The 13673-nt window shown below is 45.8% G+C and overlaps 1 protein-coding gene across 2 annotated transcripts in view; it reads left to right on the top strand.

Moving 5' to 3' along the window:
* The window catches only part of Ngf (nerve growth factor), a 51952-nt gene that overhangs the window by 31573 nt on the left and 6706 nt on the right, over positions 1-13673 (top strand). The gene's annotated exons all lie outside the window — the stretch shown is intronic.

Here is a 13673-nt window from a genome sequence, read left to right as displayed (position 1 = left end):
TTCCTTTCTTAATTGCTCCGTGAGTGTGTGCGTGCGTGTGTGTGTGTAGATGTACATGTATCTTTATGTACAAATGTGTAGAGTCCAGAGATTGCTGTCAGAGGTCTTCCTCAATTGTTCTCTACCTTACATTTTGAGACAGGCTCTCTCATTGACCGTGGAGTTAGCTGGTTGGCTAGCCTGGCCCTCTCACTGACCATGGAGTTCACTGGTTGGCTAGCCTGGCTCTCTCTCTGACTATGGAGTTCAGTGGTTGGCTAGCCTGGCTCTCTCTCTGACTGTGGAGTTCAGTGGTTGGCTAGCCTGGCTCTCTCACTGACCGTGGAGTTTGCTGATTGGCAAGCCTGGCTCTCTCACTGACCCTGGAGTTCACTGGTTGGCTAGCCTGGCTCTCTCACTGACTGTGGAGTTCGCTGGTTGGCTAGCCTGGCTCTCTCGCTGACTGTGGAGTTCACTGGTTGGCTTTCCTGGCTCTCTCATTGACTGTGGAGTTCGCTGGTTGGCTAGCCTGGCTCTCTCGCTGACTGTGGAGTTCACTGGTTGGCTTTCCTGGCTCTCTCACTGACTGTGGAGTTCGCTGGTTGGCTAGCCTGACTCGCCAGCAAATCCCAGAGGCCTTCCTGTCTGTATTTCCACGGCACTAGGACTTTAGGCACATGCAATCAAGCACCCAGATTTTTACATGGTGCTGTAGATCCAAACTCATGTTCACAGGTGTGTGTTCACACTTCCCTGAAGGAGTATCTTTCCAGAACTCTCGATTGCCTGTTACTGTAGCTTTGTCCTGCTATTCCTGATTTTTCAGTTTCCTTCTATGATGACTTCGTCTTTCCTAAGGGTAGGCCAAATACCGAGTGCCAGGTTGATCTGATTCCGTCTGATCCGGATTCATCCATTCTCACCACTACACTCGCCAGGCTCCAAGCTGATGGGAAATAAGATGGGCAACTCACTCTCTCTCTATCCCCGATCTGGGATCAGCCCCAATTTGACCACTAATTAAAATCAGCAGATCCAGTACCAGGGGCAGGGTCCCTTCCACTGCCAGCATTAGTCAGATCTCCCATGGCGCTTGTGAGGCAGGGCCAAGCGGTATGATTAACGACCAGCGTGTGTCCTTCTGAAGTGACTGCCAAAATGGCATTGTTACTCTGTAGGTGATAGCCACGTCTCACTGCTAAAGAGCCTTCTGCTTGTTGCCTTGGTATTTACTGTTCCTGAGACTCCGAAAGAAGACCATTACCACATCTCCTTTAGTGGGTTTCTAGAGGCAGCAAGCTGGTGGGCTAGCTGAACTTCCAGACTTTACAAGGCGAATGCTTACAATGAACACCTGCGGTTTGCTGTGTGCTTAGCAATGGGATCTCTAATATAAAGCCACCCACTCAATCCAATAGGGCAAATCACAAGGAAGCACTCCCTTCCATTAGGCGGCCTATTGCTTTTCAAGGTATGAGACTCTTAGTCTTTTTGGAAAAGAGTATTCCACCTGCTAAGAATCAAAGCGTCTACATCTTCCTTGAAAAACAATCTTGCTGTTCACTGAACGTTTCTTTTGTGGGATTTACTTCTGTTAAAGGTGGGTCTCAGCTGTGGAGAGCACAAAGCCTGGACAGTTGACTCCTAACTGAGTGTTTCCCACGAACCGAGGGAGTAAATTCAGCATCCGGATTGACCCCTCTTCTGCTCTGCCATTTGCTATCCGATATCTCCATGTTTCTCTCTGCTTGGTGATTTCTTGTTTTAGAAAGTGACAAACAGAGTGGAGAAAACTGTATGTTTTGGACTAAAAATGAAATCATTAGGATGGATTTCTATTCTTGTCGCCTGGAATTCTACTCTGGTTCTGATTAAGCACAACAAAGATATTGTATTTGATGCTTTCCTGCAAATGTATGAAATGGTTTGCTATTGCATGTCCATGAATGGAAATATTAGCAGACCATGCTTGGCTCCGGCCTCTGGCTCCGTCTTCACACCCAAAAAGCCAATCAACAGAGAGTTGCATCCCCAGCACAGGGCAAGTAGCTCCCATCTTGCCTGTGGTTTTTCTTGATGAACAAAGAGTAGGAATTGTGTTTAAAAAATTGTAGGAGTAAAAGAAATAGCTACGTTCTAATTTCTATAGCATTCTCAGTAAAGAGCAATGGAACATTTCTAAGTCACCAGTCTTCCACGGCTATTCCATTCCTCTCAGAATACTGGGTCCCCCCACGCCCCATTTCTGGTGGCTGGAGCATTTTGGTGAGAAGGGAGGGCATTTGTTCTCTGGCTCCTTCAAGGAAAGACTCGTGACAGAGAAGTGGAGCTATCACGGTGTTCTAGACACCTGTCCTACCTATTTTTGTTTGTTTAGAAATGGGGTAAGTTTAAGAAAAGAAAAATCTATAAAATACAAGGTATCCATTACCCATATCATAGAAGTCAACACTCTGCAGCAACCTGTGCGCCTTTGCATTGATGGGAGCAGGGTGTGGCGTGGCTGCAAGCAGCTGTCACTGACTGACAGCATGAGCTTCTACTTCTGTAAAATGGGGGAACGCTGACCTCAGAAGAGCTGTAGTATTTTTACATAGGAAGCCCCTCTATGTAGTTTATCACTCGTAGTGTTAGATGGACCTGCTCGCAACCCACAGTTTATGCCAGGGAAGCACCTAACATGCTAACACACAGCACTATTTAACCTTGACTCTCATACCTGTATAATGAAACTGTGGGCCTTCAGTGACTTTCAGTGGGACCTCTGTCCCCTCCCTGTCCTATCTTCCCACAAGTCCCAATTCACACCCAACTTTGGTGCGCTCTTCATAGTGACCAGAAGGAACAAACGACAAGAAAGGAGAGCCCAGGGCCTCCTCTCGGGGCACCTGGCTAGCCACTACATACATGAAACCGAAAGGGCCTGACCTTTACTCTCAAGGAGTAAGCTCCCCTATCTCAAGTGGGAGCCAATTATTTCCGTGGAACTTTTATACTCTGGAGGAGGAGGGGATTCACAGAGAGATTTCCCCTCTGCAGGATCCTAAGTGCTAGTTCTACCTGTCTTCAGCTAGGAAAAGCCTCACACTGGCCTGTAAAAACTGCACACATATTTAACAATTGCATCAGGAAAAGGCAAGGCCCTGCCTCATTTTTGAGAAACCAGGAATATAGTTCCTCATTTGTTTTTTTGCAGTATTTTTGCTTTTATTTTATAGATATATTGTAACTCTCTTGTAGAAATTATGCCTACTTTTTAAGATAATTCTGAAGTTTATTAAGGTCTAAACTGAAAATTGACATAAAATATGTATTTGCTTGAAAGGAAAGAAGGGAGTAGAGATAGGGAGGGAAGGAGATGGGAAGGGAGAGGAGGAGATGTAGAAAAAAAGCAACTTCTAGAAAGAAGCTGGAAAACAATCTAATGGAATGTACAGGAAATAAGAAAGTTTATTTCTTGTACCTTGCTTGATTCACCACTCGATCTGGGACTAATATGGACCTGGCCAAAACACTGAAGCATTCTGGGAATAGCTAACTGAGCGCAGGAGTTGACTATATGGACCTGACCAATACACTGAAGCACTCTGGGAATAGCTAACTGAGCGCAGGAGTTGACTCTCTCCTAGGACTCTAACTGGTTTAACAGTAGGCCATGGGGAACCCTTTATCAGACTTTGATGCCTCCAAAGGCTTCTTAACTTTGGGGGAGATAATGATGCTGATAATAATGATGGCAGTGGTTACAGCAGTGATGGTGTTATTGATGGTGACATTAGAAATAGTGATGGCAAAGTGGCTAAAGTGGCAATGTTGGTTGGGTGGTGGTTGTCTTGGCTACATTTCTCATTGTAACAAAACAGCAGGCAATAGCAACTTAAGTTGGGAAGGGTTGACTTTGCCTTACAGTTTCAGGATATGGTACCTCAGGACAGAGAAGTCCTGGTGGCAGGCGCATGAGGCAGCTGGTCCTCTTGTGTCATTAGTCAGAAAGAAGAGGGAGATGAATGCTTATGCTCAGATCGTCTTCTCTTTGTGTGGCCTGGGATCCTAACCAGTGGAAAGATGCCACCCACAGTAGGCAGATTTACTCACCTCAACTAACCTAATCTTGATAATCCCCAAAGGCAAGTTTAAAGACTTGTGTCCTAGGTGATTCTATGTGTCCTGGTGTGTTGATAACTGGTATTAGATAACACAGTGGTGGTGAATGGACGGTGATGGTCAAGAAGTGTTGGAGTTGGTGGTGGTGATGCTGGGATGATCATGGTGGTCTTTCTGGGATGATCATGGTGTTCATGATGGGATGATCATGGTAGTGATGCTGGGATCATCTTGGTGGTGATGCTGGGATGATCATGGTGGTGATGTTGGGATGATCATGGTGGTGATGTTGGGATGATCATGTTCGTCATGCTGGAATCATCTTGGTGGTGATATTGGGATGATCGTGGTGGCGATGCTGGGATGATCATGGTGGTAATGCTGGGATGATCATGGTGTTCATGCTGGGATGATCATGGTGGTGATACTGGGGTGATCGTGGTGGTGATACTGGGGTGATCATGGTGGTGATACTGGGGTGATCGTGGTGGTGATACTGGGGTGATCATGGTGGTAATGCTGGGATGATCATGGTGTTCATGCTGGGATGATCATGGTGGTGATACTGGGGTGATCGTGGTGGTGATACTGGGGTGATCATGGTGGTGATACTGGGGTGATCGTGGTAGTGATCCTGGTGGTCACAATGGCTGAGCCACTGGAAATACTGCTGCTATGCTCTGTGAATCTGAAAAAGGGACTTGTTTTACATAAATGCTGTGATAGGTTTGAGAAGTGAATAGAGAAAGGTGAAATCTTTTGGGTCTTAGAACTTGACAGACACAAGGGCACCAAAAATCTTCAACACAGTTCTCTGTGTGAAGCCACCTCATGTGTCTGTTGAAGTAATTCTTCTCGAGGACAACATAGGCAAAATAAACAGGCTTAGGCATGCATTGTTCTTCCAGTTGGAAGACTCTATAACTTTGTTGAGATTTTGTTTGACTTTCCTTTTTTTCTGCATTTTTGTTCTTATTCCCTATGCCCAAAGGAACCCTAAAGCTTTATTTTGGAAGTGTAGAAATCAGTTCTGTGAGAAGAAAGGGTTGAAACAAAAGTCATTCAAGCACCCACCTTCCTGGGGACCTGGGTGACAACCTTAGACTAAGCACGGGGCATGAGTAGGAAGCCCTCGGAGTGCAGCTCTCTTAGCAGAAAGGCCTGCTGCCAGGAATTTGGCTGAGCCACAAAGAAAGGAGTGAAATGCTCACAAACAGTTTCCATTATCACTGTACAATCCCCACCAGCACACATCTGTGTGTGCTCAACTTTCTCTCTTCCCTTCTTCTTCTCCTGGGTTAGAACTAAACAATGAGGTGATCCCCCATCCCACTGGATTGCATAACAACCTGTGGTCAAACTGGACACAGCCTTCGCTAATGAAACGCTGGGCAAGAAGAATGGAGCACACTGCACAGCACCTGTGCACACTTCTGCAGCGAAGGCAGAGGCGGCCCTCATCCTAGGTCCCCAGTGGCACACCTGCCGGCCCACAAACAGGGCATGCTCCCAAGTGCATCTCACCGGAGCACACAGTATCCAGAAATTGTGGGTTGGTACCGTATTCTATTTCTCGACAGAATGTGAAATAATGATTCACTTTGGCTAAAGAAACTAGAGCCGCTGTGTGAAGAGTTTTTCCGTTCTGTTCAATAAACATTCACTAAATGCCTACTCCGGGACGTGCCTGCAGATAAAAATACACCTAACCCCTCAAGAAGTTGGTCATTCAGCAGGAGCCTAAATTTGTCCCAAGCCTCTCATGACTGTGACTCTGACCATGACTCTCTGGTGCCTTCTCCTGTGACTCACTTTCCCTCTAAGGCAGCAATTACCACAAGCGAAGATGTTCCTAACTTTACAGCGTCAGGCAAGTTCCAGCAGTCGCTCCGGGTCACCTTGTTTGCCTAACTGCAGCGGTGACTGAAGCAGCTTTCTCCCTCTGACTGGGCCAGAGCTGAGACAAGACATCATTTCGAGAGCAAGTCTTTCTGGATTTTACTAAGCGTCCTGTTGGCAGAAGACTGACTGTCACTCACTGCCACGTGGTTGCAAATACTGCTCTGAGGTCTCTCTATGCCACTGGGCATGCACTTGGCCAGCCACCCCAGTCACAACTAGGACACAAAGCCACAGGTCCCCCACCACTGTCGCCCTCAGGAGAGGGCCAGATGGGGGCATAGAACCGACACTGCATCTCTTCTCCTCTATTCCCAGACCTGCCAATACTTCATTGGCCTATTTTGGCCAAATGTCATTAATAATGTTAGAAAGAAGACTGAGTAATGTTTATAATACTAACTGGGTGTTGTGCACTGGGCTAGGTGTTTATTCTGTTAATCCTCTCCACTCCCAGTGGAAGTGGAATTTATTCTGATTTTTTTTTTCTGGTAGCACTGAGAGGAAACCAGCTTCAGGTCTCTTAAGAAAACTGAACTTTGGGGGTTCTAGCCTCCCCTTTCAGCTAAGGCTACAGACTTAGGCAGAGGCTAAAGCAAGTTAGCTGGTATTTCTCTGCATCTTAATCACACAAACTAGCTCTGCTCTTAAGGAGCAACAAGATGAGTGTGTGTGTGTGTGTGTGTGTGTGTGTGTGTGTGTGTGTTTCGATGGAGTGTGGAAAATTGCCCTTCTCTCTGGAATTTCTAATTACCCACAATTCTGGGTCTCTGAGACAGATGCTCTCTTGTTAGTTCTGGAGTGAATTTCCTTAGTGGAGTTTTCCTTTTGCCCATGTTGTCATGGCCAAATAAACCCTAAAAAGAGAAACACTAGAAGATGGGAACTATTCTAAAAGTCAATGAGGTGAGAGGTCAAAGTGACTTCAGCAGGCAGCAGGTTTGCATGGCCCCTGACCTCCCTCCTGAGACCTGAGTTAGATGAATCTCCTTAACATAGCCCAAGGATGCCTTTCTCTAGTGTAAACCATTCACAGCATGGGACTGGAGTGTTGAAACCAGACACAGGAAGTGGCTGAAACAGCACCCCGTCCCCCACCCCCCATCCCCAACACCAACAAACACACCCGGGAATCAATTCTTCATTTCGAGTGCCTGTCTTAGCCTCCGGTAACTGAGGATCTTCATGTGTGGCATGCCCGGGCAAAGCGAGCGGTTATCTATTTGTTGCCTCAAGTGGGATTTTTCTGGGTGTGAAGTCAGCAGACAAGCCAGGAAATGTCAGTGCAGAAGAGTAAGGGGGTTCAAGACGGTGACAGCTGACGCTCCGGAGTTGCGAGGAGGTGTCCACATGTGACATTTATGATCCCTGTTTTCTTGAACACAGGGTGACACGTTATAATAATTCTTACAGGGAACCCGCAGTTCAGCTTCTTAAACAAAAATGCCCTCAGAACAGATGCTTTACCCATTAAGGTGGCATCTTGCTAGAGTCCTTACGTCTAAGTCTCCTGGCTCTCTGCTATCCTTCCCTGATCGAAGGGGAGGGCTGTCTGGCCTTTTAAAAGCCTCAGAATCCTCCCCATGTATCTCTTAAGCCCGGATCTTTCCAGAGCTATGGATATTTAGCTTAATTCCTGGAGTTACATCTGCCTTGCATTAGAGAGTCATGTGTTGTAACATTTCTCGTCCTACTGCTTGGAAAACATGCCACACACTGAGAGGAAAGGCTAGCTCCAGGAGAACTGAGGACGTGGGCTCCTAAAAAGCAAATCGAATAAATGGCCCCAGTCTGAGTTTCAATTCTCTGAACAAAAATCCTGTTTGTTTTCATTCATATCTTCTGTCCCAAGTTGTCATCTGTGATCTGCCGTGACCTAGAGACTGTTATTATTGAATATGAACTTCAAGCCCAAGCAACCAGAGTCCCCTTTATCCAAGTACTGCTGTCTGTGCATTGTTAGAAGCATGGAACAGGCCAGGAAAAGACCAAAAGCATAGTTGAAATAGATCTTTTTCTTGTGGTTTAAGGATCAGCCAGTTGGAACCAAAGAGATGTTTTCTTAAGGTTGCAGAGAAGTTTGCAAAACTATTGGATTGTTTTTGGCATTCAAACATAGATTATAGATATATTATTAATATTACCAAGACAATGGCCTAGGCTATATGGACTGTATTTAGCAGTACATTCTCTCCGGCTCTCAGCTCTTGGTCCTGGAAGGCTGCTTTGTGTTTAGCTAGCTTATCTACTGCACTAATGTCCTTGTAACTAGCCGTACTTTGAAAGCCTCTCTGTGGCATTGTGCACTACAGAGGTCATGAATTACTGTAGTCAGGTAAACACGATGCAGGCGCTGGGCCGCTGCCCACCACAGACCACTCACAGTCGCAGCAAATGCTCTTTCATGCCAAAGCCGAAGGGCAGCCAACCACAGTGGCTTCTTCTTTGATCTGCTTGGCTTTGGGGAAATGCCGAGATGGCTTTTGTAATTTACCTCAGCATCTCCCAATGAGCCACAGGGCCAGATCTCCTTAAGAAATGCGACAAGGCACTTGAGAATTGTTAGCATCAGGTCATTTGGTGGAGAAGAGTAGCAGTTTTGCTGAACCTTTATGTCTTCCTTAGTTCTCGATGCCAAATGCACTATTTTCCTACTGGATCTGCCAAAACCACTAAACAGTTAAAAGATATCAAGTCGTCTCAAAGTGGCCCAAACTGAAAAGAAGAAGAAGAAGAGGAGGAGGAGGAGGAGGAAGGAGGAGGAGGAAGAGAAGAAGAAGAAGGAGAAGAAGAAGAAGAAGAAGAAGAAGAAGAAGAAGAAGAAGAAGAAGAAGAAGAAGAAGAAGAAGAAGAAGAAGAAATGAATTCCCAGTCAGCAAATCTTATAGTCATATTCCTCCCTAGGAAATGTCTAATAAGGCTAAGAATTAATAAAACAGAGTAACAGTATAAAACGCCTCCCACTCTCCTCCCTTTGTATGTGGACCCAACAGAAGACGATGGACAGAAGATAAAATTAAGCAGAATGGTTATAGCAATGAAAAAAATCATAACAGCGACACCAAAATGAACTACACCCTGATAACATGTTCTTAACACTAGACCTTGCAGAAGATTTCCTTACTCAGAATTCAGCCAGGTGGAAGCTGCTCCCTGGTACCTTTGATCGGTGTAAGCTGCTCCAGGGACTGGCCATTACTTTGTTGGAGCATGGGAGATGTACAGTCCTTTGGGTTAACCATCCCCAAATCTTTGGAAATAAAAAATATCAGCAAAGAGTCCTTGAACTTTTTAGTACTAAGCCACCAGAGCTCCAACACCGAAGAATGTCTTTCTTAAGAAGCTCGCAAGAAGTCAAAAAGAAAACCCCCAATTCACAGCTGTTGCTTGTACCTAGACAACGAAGGCTTGCAAAGACAACCTTCTCCTATCGGCATGGTATATTCGCATGTCTCCTTGTTGTGTATAGTGATTGCACCTGTACTGTGCATTTTCTAAGATACACCAGCTTCTTGATATTGAATTGCTCATAGTTGCTCATCAAAGTCACTGCCAAGTTTCTTTGTACTCCTGTGTGTCAGTGGCTTTGGTTCTGGTCTTACATCTGGATCTCCTAGGGAGCAGACAGCACTACAAGCCAGTGAAAAGAGGCTCCCTGCAGACAGGACGCGGCAGCATGGTGGGTGTTATGAAGCTGGCCTGGTGAGACAGCTACAGGGCCAGGGTTGAGAATCATCCCTGCAGAGAAGGCGGTGGAAAGTAGAAACCAGGGAGCTAGATAGAGTCTGGCATAAAATTTAAATATGAACAACTTAGGGGGATGTCTACCACTCCCCATGAATTATCAACAGAAGCAAAGTTATCCTTGATTACATTTTGATTGATTTTAACAGTTTTCCATTGATCTAAACTTCTTAGTGGGAATTGACAGAAATACTTTTGAGACTTGAAGAGAATGAAAGGGGTGGGGGTGGGAGGGATGGGGAAACAATGGTCCGAAAGCCAGATGAACAACCTTGTTTCCAGGGATCTTCAGAAAAGTCTTGCCACCCCCGCTCTAGAACACTCTGGGCTGGTTGTTGATGGGCTCTAAGGTGAGGGGTCCCATGGAAAGGTACAGTCGGGTAGGCAGTCCGCAGCAGCAGACAATGTCTGAGTCTGTCTTCCTTGGCTTGGATCTCTCACTCCACGGGAAGTATATTAGGCAGGGTTCTCTAGTGGTACAGGATATGAATAGTAAATTGCTACTATAAACAGTTAGATTGGCTCACTCAATAGATGTTGAGTGGCCCAACAATGTCTGTCTGCTTGCTGCAGAGATAAAGAACCCAGGAGCTGTTCAGTCCATGAAGCTTGGGCTTCAAACCAGTCCCAAACCAGAAAGTATGGAAGTTTCATGAAGAGCCACTGTTAGAGATTCCATGTTAGAGGAATGTCTGAAGTTAGCGGAGGGTCGCATGGCTGTGTTAGACACGCTTAGCCGGAAAGAGGGAAGGAAGGCAGGTCCTCCCATCTGCTGCTTCCTTGGACCTCTCTATATCTGGACCCATGCTTGATAAGGGCCCCCACATTAAGAACATATCTTCTACTTCATTCAATCCTCTCTAGAAAACTTCTCGTAGATGCGCCCAGAGGAACATCCCAATCGCCCAGGTGATTTCATCCAGTCAAGTAGAGATGGAGAAAGACCGGTGTGGAACCTAATTATTCTTAAACGTCAGTGATAAACAATAATATAATACACAGGGCTATTAATCCACAAGCTGGCACTCAGGACATCTGCCCAGTACTTTGCATTTTTAACAAGTTTTAAGAGACTGAGGTACCAAGCTTTAATGCATTAGACCAGGCCAGGGTCTAGCAGAGGCATCCCTGATTTCAGTGGTTTTCATTGTGTTCTATCGGAAGGAGCATAAGGTGGTATGGAAATGAGCTGTCTTCTATCTCCACACATTTCTCAAGAGTGTGAGAGCGAGCTGATGTCTTCTTAAGTAATTATTAGAACAGTTAGCGATGTAAAAATAGACATCCATTTACTTTGTTTGCCCCTGGTGTATTCACATTAGAAATTGGCAATATTTAAGTTGGATTTAATTTTAGAGCTCCAGCCTTCCCTAGAATGAGACTATAGCAATAACACCTATGAAAAAACCAATCTGTGTTCTTGACAGGAAGTTCTCTTTCCAGCAGCAAACTGCTATGCTGTACCAGCACTGTATGAGAAAAAACCAAGGGCATGGAAGATGCTGGAAGGATCCAGCTGTTAGGACCAGTGTGGAATGGGCAGGAGACTGGTGTGCACCAAGGTTACCTGGGCAAGCGACTGTGGATATACGGCTGGGAAACTTAACTGTGGTTGTGTGCCCTCCATTCTGCAAGATGGCAAGGGTGAGAAGCTGTGGAATATGTAATTTAGATGGGCAGTCATTTAAATTTCCTTCCAAGCACTTAGATTAGAAGACGTCCCATAGACAAATATCTAGAATAATTACAGGGAGTTACTCTTCCTTCCCTGGTTGTTCCATGGCTTCAAAGTAAAAGTTTGTTGTGTGTTGTGGGAAGGAAGTGGGCAGGCACAGCAATGGGATGACATCCAGGCATGGCACACTCTTGTCACTCTCCCCAACACTATAACCCTTGCTAGACCTCCAGCTAGCTCTTGAGCTCAAAGGCTGTGTGTGGCTTTTCTCTCCATTCTTCTGTATCCTGCTCAGATGCTCTATTCTTTTTAAGAGTCCTACTCCTGTATGAGTGTGTGACCCAGGCTAGCCTGAATGGACAAAGTAGGTTCCTAGGTGACTGTGCTTCCCCATCGCGGGTAATACACTCCCTGAACGTCACACTGATTTAAATACTTACTTAGCTTGTGCTAACCCTCCCCTCTAGCTGATTTGCTATAGGAAATATTGTGTCTTCTTTCTCTCCATAACCTAACACCTAGCACAGCGTCTGCCAGAGGGTCTGAAATGTCAGTGTTGAATTGATGAAATTAAAGAACTTCAGTGTAAGGGGAGAAAAAAAGCATTGTTTACTCATATCGTCTTAGAATTCCAGAGGACTGAAGTCGGAAAGATCTGAGTTATCATCTGTTATAGGAACTTTTCATTTTGGTGAAAAACAAAGACAGTCAGAGTGATGTCCTGCCCAAGAATTGGCTGGAATTGGGTCAGGACACGGGTCTGTGGCTTCCAACCTTGCAACCTGTACAGTTGAGCCAAACCCCCAGCAAAAGGGCTTGTGGAATAGATGAGCTCCCCCGCTTGGGTGAGGAGGCCCCTAAGATGCACCTCCTAACCCCAGAGCACATGTCAATCTCCCTACCCCCAGACTAAGCTCAACCCTGGAGTGCATGGAGATGTCACTTGTCCTAGAATCTCACGTTTGAAGAGCGTTACAGTCAGGTTTTCTCCATGCCTGAATTCTCAATTGTGTATCAGAAGGTTTCTCTGTTAGTTTCTGAAACGCAAAAGGGGTGTGTTGAGCAGAGTGGGGAAGCAAGAGGAATGGAAACATCCCAGAAAGATGCTTTCCAGCAACACAGAAGCCACTCCAGGGCCCCTCCCACCTCAGCTGCTCTCCAGCCCCCTCTTCCCTATCAGGTGTATGGCTTTGGGGAGGCTTCCATGACATCTGTCGCCACTGTAAAAAGGGAGAGGTGTGGTGGGAATCACGGTGGAGCAAGGCATGGCAAAAGAAAGGTCTGTGGGACTTGAAAAAGCACAGACAATAGGGCAAGCATGCAATTCCTGAGCTTTCTTTACAAACTGTCTTTGTAGACTTAGTCATTTATCATCTGTTCAGCCTTCAAAATCGCCATGGCACCGTCCTGCTTAAAGCCCCATTCCCTTCCTATCGGCCCCAGGGATGCAACTGTAGCTCCTGGCTTCATCTCTAATGGCTCAGGTTGTTGGAGCTCTCCAGCTCGCCTCCCAGGTCTGTTCCTTCAGGCTCAGTTTTTGACTAATCCCCAAGGCTTTGGCATCTGCTGTCACTTCCACCTGGAATGTTCTGCCCTCCATTCCTTGTCATAAGCTTGAGGGCGGCTTCCTCAAGGAACTCTTCACGAGCACGCTGCCTGCATGGCTTCTCGCACTCCTCTCTCCCCCGTCACACCATGCTTGTTTTCTGCACAGGATGAACAGAGTCTGACGCTATCTATTTATACTAAATTGTAACGTCCACAAGAGAGGTCAAGAACTTGCTTGTTTTATTTACTGCTGTGTCTCCAGCAACAAGAATAGTGTTTGGCATATAGTAGATGCTCAGGCAATAATGAATGAATGAATGAATGATACACCATATATTAGGTAGACAGAAGTGAGAGGAAAACAGTGGCTCTAGAAGCTACAAGTTAAAACATAATATTTTCTCTTACTGTGTTATTGCCATAGCTTCGATTTTTGAAATTTGACTTTTAGCACAGTGCCCCAAGACCGTTGATGTGTCTCAGTGGGAGATCCAAGTGGTGTGTCAAGCAGCCAGTTTTTCCCATTCCCATTGCTTATCTTGTGTTTTCATCCCTGAATTGGCTGGTTTGAATTGTCAGGACTTCTGCGTTTCTAATATTGCATCACCAATATTGGACGGAGCTGGATTTACTACATCCGGGCTTGGGCAGTGTGCAAAATAATTTTCATTTTAGTTTAGGCGTCCCTGGAGCAGAACTCCAGTATAGACCTGGAAGCCACTAC

This window comes from Microtus pennsylvanicus, chromosome 7 (assembly GCF_037038515.1).
Source record: "Microtus pennsylvanicus isolate mMicPen1 chromosome 7, mMicPen1.hap1, whole genome shotgun sequence".
NCBI lineage: Eukaryota > Metazoa > Chordata > Mammalia > Rodentia > Cricetidae > Microtus > Microtus pennsylvanicus.
This window is presented reverse-complemented; position numbering and strand designations above follow the sequence as displayed.